The sequence below is a fragment of the Macaca fascicularis genome, chromosome 5, assembly GCF_037993035.2.
Source record: "Macaca fascicularis isolate 582-1 chromosome 5, T2T-MFA8v1.1".
In the NCBI taxonomy this organism is placed as follows: Eukaryota; Metazoa; Chordata; class Mammalia; order Primates; family Cercopithecidae; genus Macaca; species Macaca fascicularis.
The window spans coordinates 1,128,323-1,149,194 of NC_088379.1; positions in this window are offsets into that span (position 1 = coordinate 1,128,323).

Genomic DNA, 20,872 nt, shown 5'->3' on the forward strand with positions numbered 1-20,872 from the left:
GGTGGGGCCAGGCTCAGGTCACCTCTGACCTCAGGGCTCCGTCCAAATGCCCTCCCTGCCACCCTGCAGTGCTGTGACGGTGGCCGCCCCCGTCTTGCCCAGTCAGCAGGAGGGGTTGGGGCTGCCAGCTCCACCCGGGGCCCTTGCCTGCCCGGGGGTTCCATTAGCCTCGTAAGAAAAGGCACCGAGGCCTCTCGTGCATTCAGCAAAGCGTGACGCCCGTGGCGTTCCCGGAGCCTGGCCTTGCTGGCATGCAGGGTACTTCCTGACCCGCGCTGGTTCTGAGAGCTCTTCCCTGGAGGAAGCTCACCCTGCCTGCTTCAAAGATGACAGGTGGGCTCTGGGGAGAGGTGTCAGGGACCTCTCCCAGCTGGGGCTTCTGAGGACCCCATGGCCTTCCAGATGTCCCCTTTCTGTCCTCTGTCCTCCCCAGGGTAGACCCTACTCCTCTCCCCTGAGGGAAGTCCTGGCTCCGTGGGTGGTGACAGCTTCCTTCAGGCATGGCCCTGGTGAGGGCTGTGTGTGGCTGGTGGGTGCTGTGGGAGGCCTGGCCATCCTGACTGGGGGGCAGTGGGGGCTCCAGGCGGCCCACAGCTGGCAGCCAAACAGATGTTCCCCAGACAGGGCAGGCTGCAGGCCGACGCCTGGTCGGGTTTCAGTCTGGAGTAGGGGAGGGTGGAAGGGAGACCTCAGGCGTCTGGCCACCTTGGACAGCAGGAAGGCCTCAGGCAGCAGGTCATGGGGTCGCAGAGGACAGGCTGCCACTCCCCAGGAAGTGGGCAGAGGGATGGGCAGTCTGAGAGGGCTGTCCCCCAGAGCCTCTGAAGGAGACACTGGGACCGCAGACCCCACGCCTGCACCCTGCCTGCTCTGAGGTCCAGGCCCCACTCAGGGCCACCCTCGACTTGTGGTCCAGCCCATCTCACCCCTGCCCACGGGAGGTGCTGACTGGTGCTGTGTGGCCCTTGATGGGCAGGACAGGCCTGGCACAGCCCAGCCTCTGGGTCCTGGGCTCTGGACTTTGTCACGCCGTGGCCATGTTGGATGCCAGGCTGGGCAGGGGGACCCAAGGAGTTAGGACAGACCCATCTCCTGTCCATGGGGCCCCGGCCACCCCCAGGCAAATGGCCTGGAGCTCAGACCCCTCAGTCTTTCCCTAGCCTTCCTCAGGGGCTGCCTAGAGTCCCTGCTTTCTCCCCTGCGACCTCCAGACCCTTCCCCCTTGGCCGTCCAGTCCCGAGAGCCCTTACAATCATCCCCATGCCCCTCTGTTCCTGCGGTCTCCAGCCTGAGCCTACCGGGGCCCTGCCCTGCGGACGCCTGACCGGTGTTCCTGGCTGTCTCTTGCCTGGCCCTGCCCCATGGACTCCTGTGGCTGTGGCTCCTGCCCCCCCACCAGCCACACAGCCACCCCGATGCCGTTTCCCACATCTCCATCACGGAAGCACACGTCCATGCCCTGCACCGGCCCCCTCGCATCTGCACCTCCACACTTCCAAGAACAAAATTGCATTCCCCTGCCCTCCGCGTGCAGGAGGACTGGGAGCACAGAGCCCCTGTGTGCTTCAAGGACTTGAGGCAGAGGCTCCCAGGGCGTGAGTGTGGCCAGCAGAACAGAGGGCAGGACGTGGTTCTGACAGTGGTCCACCCTGTCCAAGCACTTGAAAGCTGGGGGGCCCTGCACTCCAGGTTCACTGGCTGGGAGGCTCAAAGGGCCGGGTGGGGCCTGTGGGAGGTGGGGGTGCCGCTCTGTGGGCCCCGTCTCACCTGTCCTGCACCAGGCACCTGCACACCATTGCACCATGGGGGCTCCAGGCCCAGGAAGAGACAGACAGGTGTCGGGAGGCTCCTCGGGGGCCAGCAGGCTTCCGGGCAGTGCCCTTGCAGGGGTGGGGCAGGGGCATGGCATCTGAGGGGCAGGGCGACCCAGGGGGTCCAGGGAGAAGGGAGGAGCCCAGAGTGGCAGCTGTCTCCCCAGGGAGGGGCCACACCTGGGGCTTCCTGGCTCCTCCACCATCACCCTTCACATGGGCAAGACCAGGTCCCGTGCCCTTGGCCACCACAGGAAGGTCATGGGGCAGCCTCTGCTGCAGGGACGGGAACGGGGCTGGGTGCCTGTCTCCAGCTCCATCCTGGGCTCCTGGAGGTGCAGGTTGTGGGGGTGGGGGTTGCAGCCCAGGAGGCAGCAGAGGGGACCCAGCTGTGTCCTCAGGGCGGCCCCCAGGCCAGGCCCTTTGGGTAGGAGATGGTGGTGCCTGGGGGAGGCTCAGCATGGCGGGGCGGGGTGTGGGCACGGGTCCAGGCCCACAGTCCTCCCTGGCCCTGCCCCGGCGGTGATAAGCTGCTTCCCTGTAAAGCCCGGCTAACTTGAAAGGGCTGCCCAGGCTCCGACACCCCCGGGTGTGACCCATCCCCGCCTGGCCCTCCTGGCTTCAAAGGGGTGCCCGCAAGCCGCCTGCAGCTGTCCCGGGGGTGCCTGCGCCTGCTGCCAGGGACAGGGTGGCAGCGTGAGGCAGAGCTGGGGGGATGTGGGCAGCCCCACCCCATGGGCGTGTGGGTCAGAGGACCTGGCCAGAGATCACAGCCTTGTCCCCGGCCGGGGTTGGGGACCAGGGGACCGGGCTGGGAATGTGGGACGAGAGGCGCAGATAGAGGCACAGGCCAGGAAGAGGGGTGCAGGCTGCGTGCTTGGGGTGCAGGATGAGACTCTCTGCACAGCAGAGATATGGCCCTAGGACACAAGGCTCCAGGATGCAGGGGCCAGCCGAGCTACCCCAAGCCTCCCCGGAGTACCGCGTGGGCCCAGGACCTGCTGCGGGGCTGGGGTGAGCCGGGGCCCCCCAGGATTTGAATATGGGAGCACCTCCTGGAGGCAGAGGCAGGGAGGCCGCAGAGCCAGGTGTGTGGGGCTCTGGGCCCCTCGGGCTGGGCTGTGACATGGGGAGTAACCCCTACCTCCATGGCTGGAGCCGGCTTCTGGTAGAAGCTTCCAGATGTCCTGGGGGGACAAGAGTGCTCAGTGAAGCCACGCTGGGTGAGGCGGGGCAGGAGGGCAGCGAGCGGGGCCTGGTGGTCTCGGGCTCTCTGTGCCCTGTGCTGGCCTCACAGTGTGCCTGGCCCAGGTGGCTGCCCGGGTTGGGTAAGATGGGGAAGGGGCTGTCCTGGGGGCTGGTGGGGCCTGGCGGGTCCTGGGGCTCAGCCACACCAGACCCAGGCCTGCGTTCCAGGGCCCTGGGTTGCCCATTAATTTGAGGCTTGCATTGCTGTGCCCGAGGAGAGAAGCCTGTACCTGAGAAGCACTCTCCCTCCCTGGGGGACTGCACTGGCCACCGTTGGCCTCCTCTGCTGGGCCTGTCTCTCCCTTGCCTCCGGCCTTGGGAGGAGCGTGACCAGCGAGGGTGCGCAGGTCGGCCTCCCTGGAAGGCCCCTGCCACTGTGCGGGCAGCTGCGTGCTGGGCCTGAGTGGGTGTGGCCAAGACTGGGGCTCCCTGTGGACTCCTGAAGCAGAGGCGGTCTCGGCCCCACGGGAGGGTTTCCCATTCCCAGCTGAGCCCTGGGGCAGGAACCCAGGCGGGTCTAGGGTCTGGGCCCCCCTCTGACCTCGTGACCCAGGCTGGCCTTGACACACTCGTGACCCAGGCTGGCCTTGACACACTCGGGGGTGGGGGTGCCACTCTGGTTCCTGATCGCGCTCGCCCTACACTGGTCACCTGGAAAGTCTGCTGCTCCCCTGGGGAGCACATGAGGGGGTCCCCAATCTCCCAATGCCAACTGGCAAGCCCGTCTGCCCACAGAGCCCCCCTCGCGCCACACGGGCTGGCCAGGCAGCCTCCTTGTGACCTGTGCCCAGGCTGCAATCGGGCTGTTCCTCCTGGTGAGCCCCTTCCCCAGCCGCCTGGTCGCTGCCTGACCGTATGCGGCTCCTCTGCTGTCCCAACCCCATGGGCAGCTCTGTCCTCAAGCCTGGCTCCGCTCGCTAGAGCCCAACCAGGGCAGAGAAGTCCGAATTCAAGTCCCCCAGGGCGCCCCAGCTCTCTTCAACCCTTGCCTAGGCTCCAAGCCCCCCAGACCTGGGTTCCTGGGCTCGCGGGCCTGTGCAGGGGCAGGGGCCGCCCACTCAGGCAGTTTGATTCAGTGACTGGGGAGAAGGGGGGTCAGTGGCCGCAGAGTGGGGCTGGGGTCCCCTGGAGCAGCTGCCATGTTCTGAGGCTTCCTTGTCCCCATGGCAGAGTGCTGGGGGGCCGGGCTTGGCACACAGCACCCAACACGGTGGGGAGAGTGCTCATCCTGGGGTCAAAGGTGACCTCTCCAGCCGCCTCACCCTGAATCTCAGCCTGGGTCACAGCAGGGCCTTTGCCTAGGGGCCGAATCCAGGGGTCCTGCTGGGAGCATGAATCCTGGGCACAGTGGGACTGGGGCACTCGGGGTGGCTCCTGCAGCCTGAGAGATGGGGACCAGTGGGCGCCTAACGACATTCAGCCCTGCAGGACCCTGTGACGGACGCCAGGTCCCGCCTGTCTCCCCGTGCGCTGTGTGGACCACAGCAGAAACTCCCCAGTGTCCAGCAGAAAGACCGGGCCCCGGAGGGTGGCCAGAGTGTCATTTTATTCTCTTTTACAGCAGGTCTGGCCACCAGTCCTGGCCCCTGGCAATTCGGCCAGGGCCACGGCCGGCAAAAGGGGTGGTGAATTCAGCTCCACTCTCCACAGAGGGACCCAGGGATCCTGAAAAGGCCTCAGATGCCCTGAGACCCCTGAGGAAGGCAAGACCGTCCTGGGAGCCCAGGGCCCAGCTGCCAGGATCCAGGAGCCAGGGGCTGCCGATGTGCCCTTCTGGGCACACAGGCCAGTTCGGATTCTGTGACCAAGGCCATCTGCGTGTGAAAGCCACAGACACAGGTGGGCTTGGAGTGCCTGCCCACCCCGAGGCGCCTGCTCTGGCCCAGGCTCTCCTTCCTGGGTGTCGGAAGACCTTCATCTGTGCCCCTGCTTTGTGCCCACTCAGTGGGCTGAGCACGGGCAGGGTGTGGTTCTGAGGGGCAACCCCCACCAGCCAGCTTGGGCCCCAGCGTCTTCTCAGCGTCTGCCTCCCGTGAAAACCTTCCACTCAGTAAAGGAGCACAGTAGGTCGGTTACTACGCCAGGCCGGGGGCGCAGTAGGTCGGTTACTACGCCAGGCCGGGGGCGCAGTGGGTCGGTTACTACGCCAGGCCGGGGGCGCAGTGGGTCGGTTACTACGCTGGCAAGGAGCACAGTAGGTCGGTTACTACGCCAGGCCGGGGGCACAGTAGGTCGGTTACTACGCCAGGCCGGGGGCGCAGTGGCTGCTGGCGGCTCCTGGAGTGTGTCCTCTGGGAAGGTGTTCTCTGCTCCAGGGGTGGGGGTGTCCCTTGTACATGGGCGTCAGACGTGGTGGGAGAGCCGAGGGAACTTTGGGACCAGCTAGGGGCGAGATGCCCATTCCCGGGCCCCCAGGTGAGGGCTGTGAGAGGAGGGGCCGAGGCAGCTGCAGCCCTGCCTGCTCTCTGCGGCAGCCACATCTGGCCCAGCCGGCAGGTGGTGACAGCTGCCAGCAGCTGGCTGGGCGAGGGCTGGTCTGAGTCTGGGGTGGTGGTGGAGGTGGGGCTGTGTGCCCAGGTCCTCCAGGAGCCCCTGGAGCTATGGCGGGTGGGCGGTGGTCCAGAGAAGGGAGGACCACCTACTCTGAGTCCTGAAGGACCTTTGGAGACAGAGAACAGCCCTCAGTGCAGGGGGCCCGTGGGAATCTGCCCTGGTGCCATATGGGGCTGGGGGCTCCAGGAGGCTCTGCCTGCCTCTGGGGTCTCCTGGTGTCTGGGGGATCCCGATGTCTGGGGGCTCTCGATGTCTGGGGGCTCCCCTGGTGGACAGTAGAGCAGCAGAGGGCGGAAGAATGACAGACGCTGGCTACAGTCGGGGTCCCAGCCTCTCTCGAAATCACAGGTCTTTGCTAGAAAGCAGCAACCCCATGGTGGGAGCAGTCCTGGTGGGCTGCAGCCAGGGAGCCCGGGGAAGGAGAGGTCTCAGGCTTGTTGGGGGAACTCAGTAGAGCCCACCCTAACCTTGATTTTCCTGGAAGGGTCCAGGGTCTCCAGCAAGTAGCTCCTCCCACCGCCTAGACTAGGGTGAGAGAGGGGTGCAGGGATGAGGACCGTGGCCTCCTTGTCCTCCAGCCCCCACCCACCTGTGCCCAGCTGCATCTCAGCAGCCGTTTTGGGACCACCTACCCATGTTAGCCCTGGCGCTGGCTTCCCCTCGGCTGGGATGCTCCACCTTCAGCACCCTGGGGAACAGGTGGGGTGCGTGGGTTTGTGCCTGGGACCCCAGAGGTGCCTGGCTTCAGGCAGCACCAGCTGTGGAGGGTAGACAACCTTCATTGCGGCAAGACCAGCTGGACCCCTCTCCGGCCTCGCTCCTGGGCCACCTGCCGTCTGTGGGCCTCCTTGAGGACTGGGCGTTGGGCCAGACACCTTCCGTGGTCCCCTCGCAATGCAGCCTGCGCTGGGCCTGGGCTCTGACCCTCTGATGTGTGGCAGGGACGTAGAGCATCCCAGGGGTGGTCACCCCCACTCCCTCCCGGCCCCAGGCTGCAGGGAGCAAGGACCCCAAGGTGGCCGTCCCCACTCTCTCCTGGCCCCAGGCTGCAGGGAGCAAGGACCCCAAGGTGGCCACCCCCACTCTCTCCTGGCCCCGGGCTGCAGGAGGCAAGGACCCCAGCCTCCATCCTCATTGTCCGGTGCGGCCTGGTCAGTGCCCTGAGCAGCTCCCCACCCACGGTGCACCTGAGCCAAGTCCTCTGGGGCCGAGCGGCCTCTCTGCACTGTCAGACCCCAGGCGACCACCCGGCCCCTCTGGCCCTCGGCGTCCTCGTCCGTGACAGGGAGGAACCACTGGCGACTGAGTGGATGGGAGGTGAGTCCCAGCCGCCCCGGGAGCCCGCAGAGCTCGGGCTGGGCCCAGGCTCGGGGAGGGGTGGGGTGGTCAGGGTGGCGCCGGCCTTCACAGAGGCAAATTCCTTCTCTGTTCACAGCTTTTTCCTCCGTGTTTTTTTCCTCTTTCTTCCTCCACCATTCCTTCCTGGAGCCCCTCCAAGACAATCGGCACCCGGCTCCACTTGGCGGCCACAAAGCCTCTTTGACGGCCCGAGCTCCAACAGCGGGCGGTGGGGGTGGAGGCTGGGGCGGCAGACGCTGGAGGCCGGCAGGGCCCCGGCTGGGTCCGGCTGGGTGGGACAGGACAGAGCGGGTCTTCGGCTGGGGCTGGTGAGGCTGGAATCAGCCCCGGGGGGTGTTGGGGTGGGGATGTCCCTTGTACACGGGCGTCAGACCCAGACTTCCCTGCCAAAGGCTCTGCCCAGATGAGCTTGCTGTGAAATCAGTGCTCCCTGCCCGGCCAGCTGGGAGCTGTGTGCCCAGAGCTCAGCACCTCCCAGCTCCTCTGGTGGAAGAACAGATGGCTAGGGCCTGCTCGCGGCCATCCCTTGTGCCCCAGGTGGTTTTGGGGCAGGCTTGACCTCACCGGCACCTCCTGGCCTAAGGCCTTGGAGCACCGTTCCCCTGACCCCGCATCTCTCCTCAGAGCTGGGTTCTGAGTGTGGGCGTCCAGTCAGCCAGGGACCAGGCCTTGCTGGGGGCCCAGGCCCACCTGGGACGGAATGGTGCTTGCCATGGAGGATGGTGCTTGCCTGTGGATTACCTGTCTGCCTCCAAGGGCTTGGGTGGGCTTGCAAACAGTGGTGCTCATTAAATGCTTGGTCAGGGCCAGGCGCGGTGGCTCACGCCTGTAATCCCAGCAGTTTGGGAGCCCAAGGCAGGTGGATCACAAGGTCAGGAGATCAAGACCATCCTGGCTAACACGATGAAACCCCGTCTCTACTAAAAATACAAAAAGTTAGCTGGGCATGGTGGCACGCGCCTGTAATTCCAGCTACTTGGGAGGCTGAGGTAGGAGAATCACTTGAACCCAGGAGGTGGAAGTTGCAGTGAGCCAAGATCATGCCACTGCACTCCAACCTGGGCGACAGAGGGAGATTCCGTCTTAAAAAAAAAAAAAAAAGCTTGGTTGGAGAGTTGCTGGACTTATGCTGTTGAGGCCTGTGGTGCAGTGCAGTGTTGGTGAGGCCTAGCCACTCTCCCCTCCTGGGAGCAGAAACCTGCCTCCCTTTGACTTCCAAAAGCCAACCCTGCACATGGGCACCCTAGGGGCCTGGAGTCAGGGAGGCCTGGCCACAGAGGGACAGCAGAGCCACTTGTTCCTGGCCTGGCACAGTAGACGGGCAGTGGCAGACATTGCCAGACACGGGGCGGGGGTGCAGGCAGGGTGGGCCAGGTCCACACACCCTTGAGCCAGGGGTTATGGCATCAAGTGGCCGCACAGAGGGAGGTGCCCATGGGCACAAGCGAGAGGCCGGCCACTGTCCCGGACGTGTGGAGGCCGCCGGGAAGGAGCCGTGGTTCACGTAGCGTAGGACTGGTGGCCGGGCTCCTGGACTGTGGCTGGTGCTGCCGTGCTGTCCTGGCTGGCAGGGCTTACGAGGGTCGGCCTGGTCAGGGGAGCACAGATGTCATCCGCAGAGCCCTGCCGGGGCAGCGACCAGGCGGAGTGAGCATCGGGCCGGGGCAGCGAGTGGCCCCAGAGTGAGGCACAATCCAGCCTTTGTTCCGAGGCAGCCCGGCCTGCAGGCCAAGAGGAAACGAGAGGCGCGCCAGGCAGCACCCCCGCCCGCTGGGCAGCACTCGGCCGCCAGGGCCTGGCCCTGCAGAGGAGCTGTGGGGGCCCCACTCCGGAGGAGCAGGCACAGCCTCAGGCTGGCATCGAGACGTCGGTCCTGGAGCACAGCCCTGGGGCCATCCTGCCAGGAGTACAGAAAGTTCTGGAATTTGGAAGACCGTGCAAGGCCTGGGGTGGGGTGGGGCCCAGGGAGCCCCCCCAGGGGAAGAGACAGTGCTGGGCCCATGGGGGGGCCCCAAGAGGGTGGACCTGGGCGAGGGTCCCAACTGTGTGGGTCGGGAAGCTCCATCCCCGGCTGCTCCCCAAGCCTGTGACCCAGCCTCCCACCCCAGGAGGCTCTGGCACCCCTCCCTCCACCTCACACCCTCCCGGCCCTCCCCTTCCCTGCCCCGGCCCTCTTTCCTCCTCCACCCTCCCTGCCCCTCCCCCACCATGCCCCGGCTGTGCACTGACCTTTTGGGTAACTGTGCTGGGGCACCCATGGGGAATTGGCCTGGCCTAGACCTGCAAGGTGCGTGTGGCCACAGCTGCGTGTGCCCCGTGCTGGCTGCAGGCAGGTCTGAGGTGCAGGTCCTCACCCACTCAGCTCCCCAGGCAGCAGCCCACATTCCTCTGCCCTCTCGCCCCTCTGGACCCAGCCCTTTCTGGCTGCAGTGGAAGGCAGGGTCAAAACAGTGCCCAGCCCGGTGGTCTGGGGGGCTCTGGTCTTCTTGCCATTCCCCAGGGCCCCCAGATGTGGCAGAGGGGCTGCCACACACCTCAGTGCAGCTCCCATGTCCCTTTGCCCTCTCTGCAAAAGGGCAACCAGGGGCCCCCACTGGTCAGATTTGCGGGGATGTGTCCTCGGCCACCTCAGAGTCCCACCCTCTGCCCGGATAGGGGGACCGGTGTGTGCTCGTGTGTCTGGGGTGTGCACTGAGACCCTGTCTGCCCCCTTCCTCACCCCTTCCTTCACACCCCTTCCCTGGTGAGGCTGGGGCCAGGGAATTCGGGGGCTGGGGAGCCCCAGAGGATCCTCGATCAGGTCCCAGTGCTCCCTGGCTGGCAGCTGCCCTGGGCCCCACACCCCAGAGGCTACCCGAGGGGTCTCCTGGCCCAGGGCTGAGCTGGGATGGCTGGGAGGCCCTTCTCAGGAGACATTTCACTCTCCCCTGTGCCCAGCGGAAAGGTGGTCCCTGCAGCACCCACAGTGGGCCAGATCCTTATCTCGGCCTCAGCTCCTTCCCAGCCAACTCAGCTGCAGGGGCCTGGCTGTGACCCCTGTAGGCAGAGGTCCCCACGGAAGCCTGGACTCCCTGGGGGGCACACCTGGCTTTCCCGTCCGCGGCCACGAGCTCCTGAGCAGGCCCTAGGCTCAGCCCTCAATTGTGCTGGCTCTACTGGACAGCTGGAGACAGCCCACCCTGAAAGGGAGGGCCCTGGAAGGGGCAGCGGGGCCTGTTGGGGGCCGCGGGTGTCACTACGTTTCTGAAGTGGTGCCAGGCAGACAGGGACTGTCCAATTCCCAGGACTGATGCGTGGGCCAGAGTGGAGCCCCCGGAGCTGAGGGTCCCTGCCCAGGGAGGGCAAGGGGGCTGCAGTGGAACCCCCTCCAGTGGGGCCTCAGCCTTGCCCACACAGCAAGGAGGGACTGAAGGTCTGGGGCCCCGTGAGCCAGAGAGAGTAGGGCCCCTAAGGTCTCGGACCCCAGCTCCCTGCCTGAGGGACGGGGAGAGTCTGCCCAGGCCTGAATGGTCTGACCTCCCAGCTGTAAGCTGTAAGTGTGCATACACGTGAGTGTGTGGTCCTGGAGGCAGCTGTCCCTGACCAGGCTCCTGCAAGTAACCCTGAGGCCCAGGCCTTGGTGAAGTGGTTGCTGCTACACGCCTGGGGGACCACATGGCAGGGCCCTCCCCGCCCCTAGTTTCAGCAGCACCCCCATCCCACCTGGCTGCCCTGGGCCCCTGCGGCCTCCTCCTGACTATCCCTGCTCCCCCACAGCCCAGGCCTTGGACCACAGCCAGCCTGGGTGGCCTTCTGGATGGGAGACCCCAGGGCTGGGGGTCCCGGCCCACCCCACGTCCCCTGCGATGCTCCCCACTCAGTCTGTGCTGGCTGGAGCTTCCGTAACATCACTCAGCGAGGGGCCTGAGCTTGCAGCCCTGGCTGTGCCAGGATCACGGAGTCCCCATGACAGGCCTACTTCCTGTGACCCCGGACGAGGCCCCAGCCCACCCTCTGCCCTGGCACCCCAAGCTGAGCAGGGGGCAGACCCCCCACCCTCCTACCCCGCCGACTAACAGGGACCCTCCTGGGCTGTGGGAGGGCTGGCAGTGTTCCCTTTCACTACCCGGCAGGAAGGGCCAGGGGTGCTACACACTCAGGATAAAGAGGAGCTGCATCGAAGGTGCCAGGAGAGCCCCCGCCCACCCCCGGCTGGTCCTACAACCCATCCACAGACACGGACTACTTTAAAGGAGGCCCCCGTGACATTGGCCAAGGGTGAGCCAAGATGGCTGAGCTGCCCGGGGCCGCCTGCCTGGCTTCCCCAGCAGCCCCACCTGCTCCCAGGGTGCGTATCAGCTCAGGCGAGGGCACCTGCTGGGTCAGGGAGAGGCCTCAGCATCCACATGGGGCTGGCCTGGGGGCTGGACAGGCAGACCCTATGGGACATGATCCCCAGGGAAGCTTCTCTGCTATTTCTTTTTTTTTCTTGAGACAGATTCTCACTCTGTCGCCCAGGCTGGAGTGCAGTGGCGTGATCTCGGCTCACTGCAACCTCCGCCTCCAGGATTCAAGTGATTCTCCTGCCTCAGCCTCCTGAGTAGCTAGGCACGCACCACCACGCCCGGCTAATTTTTGTATTTTTAGCAGAGATGGGGTTTCGCCATGTTGGCCAGGGTGGTCTTGAACTCCTGACCTCAGGTGATCCACCCGCCTCGGCCTCCCAAAGTGCTGGGATTCCAGGCGTGAGCCCTGCACCTGGGCCTTCTCTGATGTTCTGCCCAGCACCAGCAGCTGAGGTCTCAAAGGGCCACCATTTATTTGATCTTCTCCACAAACATCCACAAAGCACTGGGCTTGCTGCCTTCGGGAAGCTCTTCCCGGGTGTCAGAAGAGGCTGCAGTTACAGCTGTCACCGTCTGTGTCTGTTGCTGAAGCTGGTGGCAGGGCGATGTCCTCTTTCCAGGAGGACCAGCAGGCACAGGTTTATCCAGCCTGGTGGGCGCCGCCCCTCTGAGGTGGGAAGATCACAGCAGCTGTCCCAGCTGCCCCAGGAGTGTGGGAGCAACAGGGTCCCACCATGTCGCGCAGCACTTGGGCCCACGGACCCCGGAGGTGAACTTGCTCCTGCTGGCTTCGTTCAGGGTGTGTTGGCCACAGGGGCCCCGTGGTGGAGAAGGGTCTGCCCTGTGGTTGCCGGGTTCTCTGTGGTACCTGGGGGGCAGAGGGGCCTGGCTGGCTAAGGCTGAGCTGCCCTTGATTTGAGTGAACACCCCTGAGACAGAGCCTACCCGGCCATGGCAGAGGGTCTTCAGGGCCTTCTGCCTGCCCTTTGCGCCCCTGTCTGCCCTGGGCAGCTGCCCTCAGCCTCTCCTGCACACTGGTCTGAAGGCTTCAGGTGTGTGTGGGGGTGGCGGGTGCTGGGACGGGGCTGCAGGAGCCGGCCAGGCTTGGCCCTGAGTAAAGCCCTGGCCCCAGGCGTGGCGGTGGTGGTGGGGGCGGGCCTCTGTGTGAGCGGGAGTGGTTCTGGGCTCATGTTACATTTTCCACTGGAAAAACAGCCCCATTTTGAATGTTGGCTCTGAGCGTTTTAAAAATTGCAAATATATCCAGTTTCCCGAACGAGTGCTCACCAGGCGAATGTGGTGGTTCGTGCGGGCCCTGTGGAGGGTGGGCGCCCGGCCCAGCGGGAATGAGGGGCTGGGGGCCTCGGGAGGGGAGGGCTGGTGCTACAGTTCTGGGGAGCAGCCCTGTTGTCACAGCCTAGGGACGCTGGGCCCCTGCCACCTAGATGGGCAATTGGGGCCCAAGCCCAGGTCCAGGGAGGTGGAGAAACTGAGGTCCTTGTGGCCTGGAGCCTGCGGGCCTGTCACTGAGGAACCCTCGGTCCTGAAATGGGCAGCACCTGGCCGTGGCGGGCTGCAGCCCACACCAAGGTCAGGGAGCCTGGCTGTGGGAGGCCTTGTCTCCCAGGCACGCCCAAGTTCTGCATTCCCGCCGCTACCTCAGACACCTCCCCAGCCTGGCAGGGCCTCACTGGCAGGAGGCGAGGGAGCCCGGCGCAGACCCAGGCTTCTGGGCTCTGAGTCCTGACTTGGGTCTGAGGCTCCGCGATCCCTTTTCTGCAAAGGTGTCGCTTGGTGCTGTAGTTGTGTGTGGGGCCGGGATTTCGTGTGTGTACGTGTGTGTGCACACATGCGTGTGTGCATGAGTGGGGATGTACACGTGTACTGGCGTTTCCATGCACGTGAGTGCACATGTGGGTGCCCAAGTGTGTGTGTGTGTGCATGGCATGTGTGTTCGTGTGTGTGTCCCTCACTTCCCTACTGCCTAGGGTCAGGGCAGCGCTCAGGGTTCCAGCACCGCTTGAACAACGGGGCGACCAGGACTCCAGAGGGGCACGTTGCAAGGGGGTCCCAGGCAGCCTCGGTCTGTCCACCCAGGCAGGGTGGACCGCGGAGGGTGCTGGCGGGCAGGCTCCTGGTTGGCCTAGTGCCCCTGGGGAGCAGGCTCACAAAGGTGCCATGCACTCTTCCCACTGTGCCAAAGCTTTGGGGTCTGTAGGTGTGTTCCTGCCATGCCAGGCCCCTCCCCAAGCCGGGGTCAGGGGCCATGCCCACTGCCCAGCACAGGCCTCCTGCTGGCTGGCTGATCTCCTAGGAGGGCAGAGAGCATTCTTCAGAGTGGCATGGTTATGGTTGCCAGACCAAATGACAAAAGTGCCCACTGGGTGGACCAGAGATCCCAGGCCCGCAGCCCGGCTGCACCCCCAATTTCACGGGAGGCACTTTAACGCCCAAAACATCTGGAAATTGTTCCAAGGACTGGATTCCAGCCTTTGCCTTTGGAAGTTCAGCTGCCCTGTGGAGGGTGCGAGGGCCGCTGGTTCTGCAGGGCTGGAGCTGGGGCTATGAGTTCCATGAGCGATTCAGCCTCATGGGTGGCAGGCGCACAGCCACCGCGGGGCTGGCAGCACCCGCTGCCCTTCTGCTACCCCTGCCTGCTGGCGCTGGCCACTTGAGCCGCCGTGCCTCTGAGTGTGGCTCCTGTGATGGCCAGTCTTGAGGTGGTGAGGGTGGTCATTCTAGAGCTGTGTGTGATGTGTGTGTCCGGTGCACATGTGTGCACGTAGGTGTGTATGTGTGTGTGCTTAGCTGAGGCAGCACCCCCGGGGGAAGGAGCTGGCGAGTGCACACACACACACACCCCTACATGTGTGTGCTGGCACATCTCAGCTCTTCCCCTTGAGGGTGCAGCCTCAGCTAAGCCACCTTCCCCACCCCACCAGAGCAAGCGAGGAGACACGGAGGGGACCTCAGGGGGTGACCCCAGCCCCCGGGGGTCATGTGAATGGGGCTCCACCCAGGCCAGGAATCCGGCAGCACTTTTGTTCCTTTTCACAAAGGGCAAGCACGACGCCCCGTCTTGTTCACCACTCAGTGAGCGTTATAAACGCTTGCCAACACGCAGCTCCCTCGGCGCTGCCCGGCTGCAGCCAGCCAGGAGTGTCCATCGGCTTCCACAGCTCGACTCTGCAAAGAAAACAAACTCAGGCCGGGGGCGGTGGCTCAAGCCTGTAATCCCAGCACTTTGGGAGGCCGAGGCGGGCGGATCACAAGGTCAGGAGATCGAGACCACAGTGAAACCTCGTCTCTACTAAAAAAAATACAAAAATTAGCCGGGCGCGGTGGCGGGCGCCTGTAGTCCCAGCTACTCAGGAGGCTGAGGCAGGAGAATGGCGGGAACCCGGGAGGCGGAGCTTGCAGGGAGCCGAGATCGCGCCACTGCACTCCAGCCTGGGCAACAGCGTGAGATTCCGTCTCAAAAAAAAAAAAAAAAAAAAAAAGAAAACAAACTCAACAGCAAGGATGTTCTCCCTGAATGCTCTGGGCCATGCTCTCGAATCAGCAGCCAGCCTGTCCTCAAAGGGGTCTTGGCTCAGAAACATCCTATGGTGCATCGTTTTCTGCCAAATTTCAGTCTAAGATGTAAAAGTGGAGAAACCAGAAGCACTGGAAGTGAAAATAAGATAAAGGGAGACATCCCGTGCGGGAGGAAAGTAGGAGAAGCGACCAGCACAGGGGGCAGGAGGGACACTGGTGCCCCCACATCCGAAGGAGCCGGGTGTCCACACTCCCGCAAGCCCTGCCTCCCCTGGGAGCCCCGCCCACCGGCCACACTCGCCGGCTGGCTGGAAACATGGAGTCAGGACGAAATCACCTGCACCTGGAGTCAGAAGCTGAGCAGCCACTAAAGACCACCGTCCTCCAAACCATCCTCCAAGTCCAGGGTCCTGCTGCTCTCCCCAACTCCCTCAGCCTCCCCAAATACTGAGTCTGCGAGTGCCCCCCAGCAGGGGCTGGGCAGAAGTTTACACACACACAGACACACCCACACGCACACCCTCCCAACCCCCCACACCAACACACAGACACATGCACAGTCACTCCCACCCACCCCCACACACCAACCCACCCCCACACCTACACCCACACATGCACACACATGCACACACATGCACATCTACACACACATGCACACCCTCCCCCACACATCAACATGCACACCCACCCACCCGCGCACCACCGACACACCCACCAACCCACTCTAGCACATCCACATACACACCCACGACCCCCCACACCCACACACAACCCACCCCTGCACACCGACACACCCACCCACCCCCGCACCACTGACACACACCCACCCCCACACACCCACACACCCCACATCCACACACCCACCCACCCCACACCCACACACTGATACACACCCACCCACTCACACACAACCCATCCCTGCACACCTACACACACACCCCCCACACACCTACACACACACCCGCACACCTACACACACTGTCACACACCAACACACAGACACATGCATACCCACCCCCACCCACCCCCACACACCAACCTGCCCCTGCACACTGACACACCCACCCCTGCACCGAGACACACACACCCCTGCACACTAACACCCACCCACCCTCGCACACCCACACACACCCACCCACCCCTGCACACACTTACACTCGCCCACCCCCAACCCACACACAACCCACCCCTGCACACTGACACACACATCCACCCCCTGCACACCCACACAACCCACCTCTGCACACTGACACATACCCACCCCCGTACACTGATACACACCCATCCACCCCTGCACACCGACACACAACCCACCCATGCACACCCACACACACAGCCACCCACCCCTACATGCACACACAGGCACACATACACACATACACACCCACATGCACACTTCATATACATGCATGCACACACATATACACATACACCTACACACACCTACATACACCTACATGCACACATACACACACGTACACACCTACATGCACACACATGCATGCGCACACACATCTGCACACAAACATGCATGCACACACACGTGTTCACTGGCACAGAGCAGTGATGTACAGACACATCTCCCAGGCTGCCTGAGGTGGCCACGTGTAGTGCTTTGTGGCTGGGGTTGCCCCAAGGGTCAGGAGGGACTGGGCCACACCCCGAAGGGTCCACACACTGAGGGCAAAGGGAGCTGTGGAGGACCTCGTCCAGGAGAGGCAGGCTTCCTGTGTGCGGTGTGCAGGCTGCATGGGGAGCAGGGCCTCGGTTTCCCTGACTGCAGCCACAGACGGATCATGTCCATCCCCACAGCTCCTGCCAACTCCAACACTGAGAGTCTGTGTTTGGACGCCTCCAGTGACCACTGGCTCTGAGAGTGATGACTCACACCCATCACTCATCCCCTTCCTGAGTCAGCCGCGGGACCCTCCGCAGGGAGGCGTGCGAGTCATCGAGGTGACGCAACCCCTGCTTGGTCACTTGCTGACTCACGGACGCCCCCCACCCCAGCTCAGGGCCTCCTCTTCCATCCTGGACGGGCCTGGGGTGAGCTGCGGCCGGGCTGGGACGGCAGAGCAGGGGGCAGGGACCTGGGGGCAGGAGAGGCAGCCGGAATGGGGTGGCCGGGAGCAGGGCTGCTCTGAACCCAGTCTGCTGGCCCTGGCTCCGCAGTACTCCCTCTGCTCTCTTGCTTGGTTTGAGGGACTCTCTCAAACCCTGCTCTCCACGGCTCATGTGGATTGAACCAGCCACCACGTGGTCCCAGGAGGCTCTGAGCTGGGCTGAGCCTGGCCCCTCTCATCCTGGTGTTCTGGCCCCAAGCCCCCAGCCCACCCTAGATGCAGGTCCAAGCCCTCCAGTGCCTGAATCACAGACAGCCCTGGGCTCTGTGGGGCTTAAGGTCCCATTTCTCAGTGTTTCTATGAGGGCAGAAAAGACATTTCCTGAGAGTGGATTCCTGAGGTTTCTGAAGGTCCGTAAGTCCAAGAACCACATTCTTTCCAGCCCTCCTGAGTTCCTGCAGCCACGTTTCCCTTCTCTTGGGGAAAACGCAGCTCTGAGGGTCTGGAGCAGATGAAGGTCTCGTAAGTCCTGCCCTCCCCAGCTGTCAGGGTAGGTGCCTGGTGCTCTGAAGGTCCTGGGGAGCCCCAGCCCCTTGCCAGGCATGTGAGGCCTTCCCAGCCCACACATTCCGTGAGGACGGAGCCAGGTCCTGCGTTGCTTTCTGCTGCCTGGACCACTGGGAACGGCACTGGGGTGTCCTCTGCCCTGTTTAAGGCCACTCCTGTGCTGTGAGCCCTGGTGGGGCCACCTGGCGGGCATTCGCCAAAGCAACCTCACTGCCATGAGCGTTTTTCTGTTCCTGCGGTCATATGGGCTCTTGTGAAAGCAGTTTTCCAAGTAAATATGGTGATGATTTAAGTCTACTACATTTGCAAAACTGAGGAATGAACCCTGCAGCCCCGGTCCTATCTCACAGGCAGCTTTGGAGAAAATCTGTTGCTGCCTCTGGAATCACTTGGCCCTGCCTGGGGGCGGCCGCCGGCCCAGGCCAACTCTGGAGCTGCCCTCCTGCCAGACTTGGAGAGGGACTGAGTGTCTGTTCCCAGCCTCAGACCCCTGCCCATTGCCTGAGACTGTTGGTCAGACCCAGCCACGTGTCTGAATGAGCCTGGCCCAAGGAACAGTGGCCCTGAGAGGCATCTGAGCCCTGAGCCCCTCCCCACAATGCAGGCCAGGGGTGGTCTCTGTTTCCCCCAAGATTCTAGGCGTTGTCTGATTTCCAGTGGCTCTGGCCATCCTCAGCCTGGTGTCTGTGGGAGACCCTGGTGATAATGGCAATGGCCTCTCTTCCCCACACAGGTGGAAACTGCAGGTCCCAGCTCCTGGGGTCCTGGCTCTGTACTGCTCTCTGCCTGGTGTGGCCAGGAAGGACGCTGCCCAGCAGCCCCAGCCGCTTGAGGCAGGAGAAAGTCAGGGTGGGAATGTCCGTCTCTGCAGCAGGTACCTGCCCCGTGCTGGCATCATAGCCAAGGTGGCCACGCGTCCGTGGCAGGCGAAGAGCAGGGCCAATCCCAGGAACGACTGGAGTCCGGCACACGACTGTAGGTGTGTGCAGCCCGCACGACAAAGCAAACAGACAAGCTGTCAACAGCAGGGGAATCCGTGTCAGGACAGCCGGGTTCTGGCATCAACGCTAATATTGTTAGCTTTTCTTTAAGTGTGGAATTCCTTCCCAGTTGAAAGTCACAAAAGGCACTATTGATGGGGGTGTGGGTGGGGGGGGTGCCCTGAGCAGACCCGGCATGAACAGGCACAGCACCCTGACCAGGGCGGGTCCCGGAGCTGGCTGGGCGCTCTTCCGTGCTCTGTGTCTGCAATACTGGTCATCCTTCTGCGGGGACATGGGGGCCTCTCCAGGGCTTCAGAGAAGACATTGGTGAGACCTGGAGTTCGGAGTCTGGCGGAGGGGGCGCCCGCCGAGCTGCCTCTCGAAGGAGGCTCTCAGGAAATCAAATCAGCCGCCTCCGCGAGGCTCAGTGCCCGGTGCCCTCCGCCTCTGAGCCCTTCCCCAGCAGCCCCCGAGTCCTCCCCGAGCCCTGCCCCAGCCCTCCCCGAGCCCTTCCCGAGCCCTCCCCGAGCCCTTCCCCGAGTCCTTCCCCAGCCTTCCCCGAGCCCTTCCCGAGCCCTCCCCGAGTCCTTCCCCAGCCCTCCCCGAGACCTTCCCCAGCCCATCCCGAGTCCTCCGAGTCCTTCCCCAGCCCTTGCCGAGCCTTTCCCCAGCCCGCCCTGAACCGTCCCCGAGCCTTCCCGAGCCCTCCCCGAGCCCTCCCCGAGCCTTCCCGAGCCTTCCCGAGCCCTCCCCGAGCCTTCCCGAGCCCTCCCCGAGCCCTCCCCCAGCCCTCCCCGAGCCCTCCCCGAGCCCTCCCCGAGCCTTCCCGAGCCCTCCCCGAGCCCTCCCCGAGCCCTCCCCGAGCCCTCCCCGAGCCCTCCCCGAGCCCTCCCCGAGCCTTCCCGAGCCTTCCCGAGCCTTCCCGAGCCTTCCTCGTGCCTCCCCAGCCCCGCTCCAATGTGAATTCGGTGTGCAGTCTTGGGTTTACCACCGAAGAATTTTAGGAATTTCCTCTTAGTCTGAAAAGAAAACGTGTTTAAAACCTTTCTTCGTGTTTATAGTTGCTTGGGTTTGAACGCATTTTCATCCTCTCCAGAGCGGCAGCAGAGGCTTCTGGGCAACCAACCTCGTGCCTGGGGAGGGGGCTCTGCGCCTTCAGGCTGCCTGGGCCCCAACTCCCCTTGATTTGGGGGTCCAGCTCAGGTCAGCGTCAGGGTGCCATCCGGAAGCTGGCGAGGTGCACGCGGCTCCTCCCGCCTGGCAGTGGGTGGGCACACCTGCCCGGAGGTCCATGCGGAGGCGCGGGAACCGCTGAGGCGACTCGGGCCCGGGTGCGGGGATTTGGGTGTCTCTCGGAGGCGGCGAGCATCCAGGCGGAGCCCAGACTGCAGGGGTGTCCACCGTGACAGGTCCGCAGGTGTGGCCGGACCCATCTCCTTCCAGCCTGCCGACTTCCTGAGCCTGGTTTCTCCCTGGCCTTCCTGTCAGTTCTGGGGGCTTTCTGGATCGTTCTTTCAATAAAAATCGGTCTGCTGGGGCTGGCAGTGGAAGGCCAGGGCTCCCCACTCCCTCCAGGCAGCCTGTTTGCTGCCACCCCCGTCCCCCGCAAGGCCACCTCATCTGCTCCTGGGTTCCCAACTCCAGGCCCAGGGCAGGGCAGCCCTACTGAAGATGCCGTGTCCTGGCAGCGCCAACTTCGCGAAGGTCAAATCGTCACCCTCCTCTCGGTAGCCTGCAGGTGTTTACTTTGCTGCAGTTGGGGAAATAGTGCTAGCTGGAAATTCTTTCACTTTTGATAAACACATCTAACGATTGTAGACCAATACCTTGCTTTACACTATTCATCCATGGAGATTTTAAAGCTAAGAATGAGACTTCTGCCAGATGCCAGCCAGTTGCACTCCTCAAGGTGGCTGCCAAGGAAGGCCAGGCCCCGCCGGCCGCCACAGTGTGGAGTGGGCACTCGGCCTCGGGAAAGTCACCCGATCCGATGCGGAGTGAGATGCTCACTCAGGGAGGACGGTCTCTTTCCAAGAAGTACCAAGCAAGCTTTGGTGATGATTTAGGTGAAGAAGGCGGGAAAGGGTGGTGGTGATGGAAACCATTCGGGGGGAGGAAGGGGAAGGCCACCCTGAGGGTGGGGCCTCAGCATCTGTGGGGAGCATCTGTTACCCTGGGGCTTCGTGCCGGCCCGAGGGGCCTGAATACGAACTTGCTCCTATTAGAAATGGAAGCACACCGAGTGCTCTGGACAGACGTCCGGCCTGCTGCAGGAGCTCCTGTGCCTTCGGAGCATGCACCTGCATCAGGAGACCGCAGCACAGTTAGACTGATGGGCAGCCCCGAGCACAGGACATGAGGAACCTCGCGCCTCTCCGCCTATCTGGTGGGAGGCGCCCACACAGGAGTCTCCTGGAGGGTCCCTG